An 8,540-nucleotide genomic window follows, 5' to 3' on the forward strand; every position below is an offset into this window, starting at 1 on the left:
AAGTGTTTGTTTGGATAGAAAATCTTGATTTCTTGAGAAAATTTTGAATGCCCAAAATATTGTATTTTAAGTATTTTGGTTGTTGGTTTTGCTCATTAATTTTTGTGTTGAGTTTCTTGGGAAAATTTTCTGTTTGGTTACTCAGAAAATGCTGGGATTTTTTTTTTTTTTTTCCTGTTTGTCTATGGCTGGATTCATTTAGATTTTTGCATCATGTTGTCATTTTTCAGTGTTTCTTTGGAAAGAGCTTCTTGATTTTCTTGGGGAAATTTCGAATAACCTGAAAATCAGAAATGCTATAAAAAAAAATATAGATTTATTTTAATTTGAGTTAAAGATATTAAATAGTTAATAACACATGTCACTATTTAATTGGTTCAACTAGCAAATGTCACAATATGATGTGGCACTTAACGGACACATCAGCAAACCACTAACAAAGGGTCTGATTTTGCTAACAGAAGTAAACTTCAGGGTGTAAAATCCAGTTTTTCAAACTTCAGGGTGTAAAATCCAAGCAACCCCAAACGTTAGGGGTATATTTTGCAATTTACCCTAATTTTTTTTGTTCGGCTTTTCACTCCACTAATTACTTTTTTTTTTTTAATCTCATAAAATAACTAAAATTTAAAATGAAAAAGAAAAAGAATATATAGGCACATGACATCTTGTTTGAATTTAGCCATAGTAATAGAGGGGAGGATTCTTTATTCCCAAATGATTGGTCAATGCTTAAGCCACATCAATTTAGATGGGTTGAGATGAAAAGTTAATAAGTTAACTTTTTACCTCAATAGTCACGATTTGAGGTGAAAAATCATTTTTAAGTTTTTTTTTTTTTTTTTTTTTAATCTTAGTCATCTATAACTATTTTACTCAATATGGATTCCTTATAGTTATAATGACTATCATTTAAAATGTGGAAACTAATTGGGATATTAAATGCGATTCGATCTAACTATCAAGATATAGTTGACAAGGTTAAGGGTTTGTTCAGAATGAAGGAGAAAAGAGAAGGCAGTAGACGGGAGGTGGTTGGAAGTCCCTCTCCCTCCATCCAAACATAGGGTAAGGGAAAACTAAAGAGTAGCGTCTATTATACACTACTTGTTATACACAATGTACACAAATTTTAGATTTTGAATTGAAATCATAACTTAAAGTCAATAACTATGAGTAGGACCAAGGTCACAACATGATTTTTAGTGTCTCGTTTTGCAAAGTACGATTCTAGTGTACAATAATGCTCAATCCCACAAAGCATAACATCAATAATAAATAAGACTACATTAAGAAAAATAACAAGGTGGAAATGTATGAATACAAATCCTCTTATATTCGAAATGTAAGTGAACATCTTGTTTAGCTTTTGAAATAATTTTTCATTATTGATATGCATATATATGCAAAGCTTGCTACAACAAGAGTTGCCAAGCATTTAAGTCTTGGAAATCCATAGCCTAATTATACAGACAGTTTGATAACTCCCGTAGAGTATCAGAAACAAAATAATAACAAGCATACAACTAAAACTCAATCAAATTAAAAGCATCGCAATTGCCAATAAATATTAATATAAAGAACAGTAATAACTCCTAGAAAGAACATGATGTATGATACTGAAAAGCTGGCATAGAAAACCACTTGATCTACTTCATACCATTTCCCATCACTTATGCTTGAGGATTTTGGCGGCATCCGAGGCAAATCATCTATACTAGTGCATTTTTTATCCAATGGTAGACCACAAAGAAAGGGATTTCCTTCATAGCTACTCTAGCTAAATGTTCCAAACTGTTGTTTCATTTCTGATGTCTTACCCGATAAGTTGTTATGAGCAACACTAACCACTGCTAGAAAATGGAGCTCAATAAGTGTTGGAGGGATTTGTCCACTCAAAAAGGTCCAAGCTTTCTAATTCAACCAAGTTTGAGAATGTTTGTGGAATGGAATCGGTCAATTGATTGTGAGACAAGTTCTATGCTCGAACTGAAGAAAGTTTCCTAAGCTCAAGTGGGATTTCACCTGTTAAGTTGTTACAAGACAAGTCCAATCCAGACATGTAATTTAGAATGTTATCCTTGTAAGAGCTAAGCAAGTTTTTGGTAATGAAGTTAACTTCTTCCGTTGATTTATAGTCATCAAAAACTACTAGGAGGCATACTATCCTCCGAGACACTTCCATATTTCGTGGATGTCATAATTATTACATAATTAGGGCTGAACTCATAAGAATGATTCTTCCCAAAAATAATGTCTTGAAAGCAATGAGAAATGGACCCAGAAAAGAAGTTGCTAGAGAGATCCATTAGGCTTATTTTGACCAACTGACATAAATTTGTTGGAATAGTTCCACTTAACCGGTTTTTTCTTAGTAAAATAATTTTCAAGCTAGAAAGTTTACCAATTGCACTTGGAATGTTGCCGGACAACTTGTTGTGACTAATATCCAATGACAAAAGACCTGACACATTTAGAAAAGCTTTTGGTATTGATCCTAAAAAGAAGTTTTCCTCCAAATGTATGTGATTAAGAGATCCCTTGTGTGACCATGAAGGTAAAGACCCTGAAAAAAGGTTATGAGAAAGGTCTAGAAAGATCAATGAAATTGTTTCACAAGAAACTTGACCATTAAAAAATTTATCCCGCAAGAGTAGTAGAGTAAGCTTTGTTTGGTGACATATCCAACTGGCAATCTTACCAACCATGTAATTATTGCTGACATCCAAGAAACTTTGGGAACCAGAGCATTTGGATAACACATTTGACAAACTTCCAGAGAACTTATTGTCATTTATTCTCAATACCTCTAAATTGGTTAAGTTAAAATTGCTTGAAAATAAATGTCCATGGAAATAATTATAAGATAACTTCAAAACCAGCAATTTTAAGCAACCTGCAAGCAATTCCTTTGGTACTTCTCCTGAGAAGTTGTTGAAGGACACGTCTAATACATCCAAGAGACTCATGTTACCAATTGAGTGTGGGAGACAACCTTCAAAATTGATTTTCGATAAGTCTAGATATGATATGTTGGGTAGGACATTTCCTATATTTCCTTGAAGCTGTCCAATGAGCTGATTGTCCGACATCCATCCAACTAGCAAAGTCAAGATTGAGTGGTACATGGAAATGACCTGAGAAAGAGTTATTCTTAAGAGAGACAAATACTAGCCTTGTGTTGTTCTCAAGCAACCAACTAGGGAATGGTCCTTTCAATTGCTTGTGAGAGAGATCAAGCACTCTGAAGTTGTGCTGGTGAAAGAGGAATGTTGGCATTTGATTGGAGAGCTTGTTCAGAGTACAATTATATAGCACAAGGAACTCCAACTGAAACAAAGGTACCCACCTTGAATTTTCTGTTTCTATATCAAGCTTCTTGCTATCACATATAATTTGAATGAATTCAAGCTTGGAGTGATTAGCAAATGTGTCAAATGAGAATTAACCCTCAAAAAGATTATAACTGAGATCTATATGCTTAAGAGGTGTGAGGCCAGCTATTAAAGATGAAATGTTCCCTTTGAAATGGTTCTTTGAGAGATCTAACAGTTGAAGAGATGTCAAATTTTTCAAGCAATGAGGAAGGGTCCCTTCAAAAGAATTCCTACTAAGATCTAACTCTTCAAGTTTCTTCAATTCACATAAACCTGCAAAAATAGAAATAACTTAAGAGAAAAATGCTAAAACTATTACCAATGTTACTACAAAAAGCTTAAAATTTACATGATAATGAATATGATTGGTAATTTGGTATCATCTCAATAACATAATATATAAAATGTTTTGAATAACATAGAATTCTAAGACTAGTAATACATCAATTTATAAGTTTTGACATAATTTTCTTCGATTTACTTATGGTTGGATGGCACTTCCTAGTGTACTGCAATGAGGATAGGAATACATCTTTACATAAAATCTTGATGAAATACTTGCCTTGAGTTGGTAAAGAGCCAGTAAGATAATTACTGGACAATAATAAAGATCTGAGAGAGGATAATGCCCCTATAGAATGAGGAAGATTTCCAGTAAATCCATTCCAACTTAAATCTAAAATCTCCAACTATCAAAAGCTTCAAAAGCTACATACACAAAAATAAAATAAATATTATTTGTGTTGAGAAGATATCTTTATTGACATAGTTGTGTTTGTGTGTGTATATAAAGATTGTTTTAATGGCATGCGCAACCAAAGGCAATTTAACCATATGATTCAATAAAAAGAAAATTTATTACATTGAATCGGTAATGAACCATTGAAAGCCTTGCCCCCCAAAATGAAGATCTCCAAGGTTCTTAGACTTGCAAGATCTGTAACAATCAAGGGAGTTAATACTGTACCGAAGGCTGTACTGGTTTGGCCAGCGGTACGATATATTTTGGATACCGGTCAATACCGTTGTACCATTTCGGGTTTACCGCTATTTTTTATATTTATAAATAAATATATATATATATATATATGTATGTATGTGTGTGTATATATATTATAATAAATATAAAATTTTACCATAAAACATATTCTCAATTCAGAACTAATTATTCATAGTTTTAGACTTTAGTATCAATTAAAAGAAAAAAAAAAACACAATATAAAAAATAGAAAGCTTAAAAGTTACCATTGCATACTAAGAAAACAAATAATACTAATAAGTTAATGCAAATAAGTTATCATTCTGCCTTAACAAAAATTCAAAAATTACAAAACTTAAAAAATAAAAATAAAAAACATTTTTCAGTACCGGCCAGTACGCCCGGTACCGGCCGGTATTGCCCGAAATTGGCCGGTATGGCCGGTACATGGCTGGTACGGCCAGTATTTAAACCGATACGAAATGTTAATGTTTCGATACCGGTACGGTACATACCAGCCGGTACGGCCGGTACTGGTACGGTATTAACTTCCTTGATAGCAACATAAATGTAACATATTTAGAATAAAAAAGGTATTATATATAAGAAAATCTATACATACAAAAGTGACATTAATGGTGAGCCCAAATGATGTGGTAAATTGTTAACAGTATGTGAAAAAGTTATGTCAATGGTGAGTTCAAATGAAAACTAATACAATAAAAGTTTGTCAACTTAACTGTTGTGAAAAAATGTTTGAAATATTTTTTGTATGTAATATTGCTTGTTGTTATATATTGCAATGCAAGAGAGTAAAAAACAATGCTCATGTAAGTTAAAACTGCATCAAATTTTAATAAACCTTATATAGCAAAGCATTCTGATTTAACTGAGTGTAGAAACCAATAGAGTTTGAGTGATGGTAGAGATTTATTACACGTGTTATAAATTGATTTTACAATTAGCATGAAGATTTTTACAACATACCGAGATCCAATTTTCATTATAATACATACATGATATACTATAATATCAACACAAATAAACCAATTCAATTGCTGGATAAAAAAATATGAAACTAAAATTAGCATCCTTAGTTTTCAAATAGTTGGAAGAAATATTTGTATAACCAACTATCCATTGGCTGGCATACGATTCTATACAAATCATAAGAAACAATAACAGGGATAAATTATACCTTCATTCCCAATCCAACCTTCAAACTCATTCATGGATAAATTTAGACTTTTAGTTCATTGAAAACATCAAATAAAGAAATGTTCAAGAACCACATTGTATGATTTGTTTCCAAGTAATTAATGTAATTATCCTTGTTGTAGGGTCTCGATTTGGGGTCCAGGCCCAACAATTAGGCGGTTCCGGCCCAAGGAGCCCTAGACAATGAATTTGTAGAGGGTGGGTTACAGAACTGGGTTTTGGTGTGTGAATGACCACCATCAAGGTATTTCCCATGGGCCAAATTTAACAGAGAGAATTAGTCCTCGGCAGAATCCGAGGAGCTTTTCTTGGTGCTTCCGGTGTGTTGGGGGTTCCCCCCTCCCCTTTTCTTTCTCTTTACTCCCCTTTTTATAGTCATTTTCCTCCTCCTGGCTGGGGTCCCTAAGGTAGGTACTTGTCCCATCCGCCCCTACCTCCAGTTATTGGGAGTGGTTGTAAGGACAGAGAAGTATAGCTGTGTCAGACACAAGGCACTGAATACAATAAAGGCTGCCTTCTCTTAGACGCTTCCGTTCTATCTGTTGTCTATCTCTACTTTCGTGCTTTCCCTACCCTGTGGAACGATTTGGAGTCTCGCCACCGGTGATCTGTTACCTCTTTTACCCTAGGCTATATCCATCCAAGGAGGATTTTTCCATGTCCGAGGAGGGGTTTTTCCATGGATTGGGCCCCTGGCTCAGTATAGATATTAGAATGGCTGATAGACCCATCCTCTCTTCTTCAAAGCAACCTCTGTGACCATGGATTTGAATTTGAACTATCAAACCCCACATTAAGCACTTCACTAGTATAGGCCACTCCATTATGAAAATGTAGAAGTAATAGTGAAATGTGTTAACGCTCCTATGTAAGCTCATTGCTATACCAGTTTTTATACTAGGTAGGAGAATGAGTCAAGTCAATGGTGGAATTGGTGTGGTAAAGGTACCAAGGCCCACAAGTTTGAGGTAAACAATTGGAACCGATTGAGATAGATTAGACCCTGACCTTGACCCAAGCAGAGCTGAAATATTAAGATTTTGGATCTGATTATTGTCCGAAGAAAAAGAAACTAATTCCTTATAGAACAATTTAATTTATTTATTCATGTATTCTCTTCCTACAGGATTGTGAGAGGGCTAACAAATGTGCAGGCATGCTTGCAAGTTGTAAGAATGGGTTGCTTCCAATTTGAACCTTGTATCATTTTAGATGAATCTTGCTTATCAAAAAATAAAATAAAATAAGTTTTATAATGAATAAATATATATCATTGATAAAATAAATAATAAAAAAAGGGAGAAGGGCCCAGCAGGCACATCTCCATCTTCTGGGAAAAAAAATCAAGGACAGAAGAGAGAAGGTGAGAAAGTGCTAATTCCAATTACAAAAGACGGCCCAAGGGGCAAGATTGTAACCAAAGAAATTAACCTCCTATTTTACAAACAAAAATAGTAAACAACTAGACCCAAATTAGATTGAAGAGGGATTAAAAATGAATTATTGTGTTGCATAATTCAATTAATTAGTAAAGTGAGCTAGAGAGAAGTTAAAAAAAAAAAAAAAAAAAAAAAAAAAAAAAGACCATTTCTTGAGGCAATTTTAGAAGATTTGAAGCTTTGAATTTTGAAGAACTAAACCCTAGAATGCTAGGAGAGATTATTATTCCAAATGTACTAAACAATTGTTGGAGAAAATTTCACTCTGGGGAAGTGGAAACCGATGAGTTTCTCGAATGGTGATCATATGCTTCAAAAGCCAGTGATAAGTGATTCCAAACTTCAAAAGAAGTGAGATCAATTCTGTCTCATTAACCTTTTAATTAATGATCTCTACTGCACGAGACTTAAGTTTGGAGTTTCAATTGATTGTACTATCCCTTGAGATTTACGTAATATTCATGGTCAATATGTAAAATTTTTGCCTAGAGTTATTAGATTGAAGACAATATTCTTAATTCTAACCTTTCATTAAAAAGAAAAAAAAAAAGAAAAAAGAAAAAAAGAGAATTATTAATCCAAGGCTTTCCATGCTCTAAAGATGAAATGATCCAAATGTCTACATAAATTTTGATCATATCTCTCCTTTCTTAATTCGCTGATTTTAAAATTTTACTTTTCTTCACTGTAAGTCTGTAATAATAATAATAGCCTTATTTAACACCCAATCTAATGAATTGCAGGTATACACACGTGACTAAAAAACAATAAACAATAAACAATATTCCACTGTTAAATAGTAAATGTCTCTTTTTTTCTTTTCTTTTTTTGAGAGAGAGCTTCAACTTATGACTCTCCTGATGATAGCTCTTTATTATCAGACCAAGATACAAATCAGTTTTTGGTGTAAACGAGAATTGAACCTCAGATCTCTTATACAACCATCAGAGATTTTACTAATAAATGCCTCTTGGCTAGTCTCAACTCCCCCAAATAGATGGTCAAATAATATGAGAATGACAATAATTACTAGATGGTGTTTTTTTTTTTTTTGGATAGACTATACGGTGGCTTTTGGATTACAAGTTAAATTACATTTTGACTGCTCCCATTTACAGTCTTACCTCTTGGCTACTAATACTTTCTAGGGGGTAAAGATGTGACTGTAAATGTAATATAAATGAGGGGCGTGATTCAATAATCACAGTTTTACTAGATCAAACTATCTGTCTTGGGAGTTAATTCTAAGCGCTCATAACATAAGAGACTCGATTTGTTTACAAGTAATTTTTATCAGACCACATTGTTAATTTTAACCTATAATATTTTAAATTATTATGAATTTGATGATTTTATGAATAAATTTTTTTATATAAGATAAAAATTTTATTCTAACTTAATCTAAGTATATATACATATAAAACTCCCTCCTAGAGTGACCATTACATCAATGATACACGATGGTATTGCAACATTGTTAATACATACATTTTGGACCATAAGCTTCTTTTCTCTTTTTGCCATGTA

The 8,540-nt window shown here is 33.0% G+C and overlaps 1 pseudogene; it reads right to left on the reverse strand.

Annotated features, from left to right (window-relative positions):
• Positions 1-2,141: 2,141 nt before the first annotated feature.
• On the reverse strand, positions 2,142-3,279 carry LOC115965046 (annotated as a pseudogene).
• Positions 3,280-8,540: the final 5,261 nt, after the last annotated feature.

Source organism: Quercus lobata, chromosome 10 (genome assembly GCF_001633185.2).
Source record: "Quercus lobata isolate SW786 chromosome 10, ValleyOak3.0 Primary Assembly, whole genome shotgun sequence".
Taxonomy (NCBI): domain Eukaryota; kingdom Viridiplantae; phylum Streptophyta; class Magnoliopsida; order Fagales; family Fagaceae; genus Quercus; species Quercus lobata.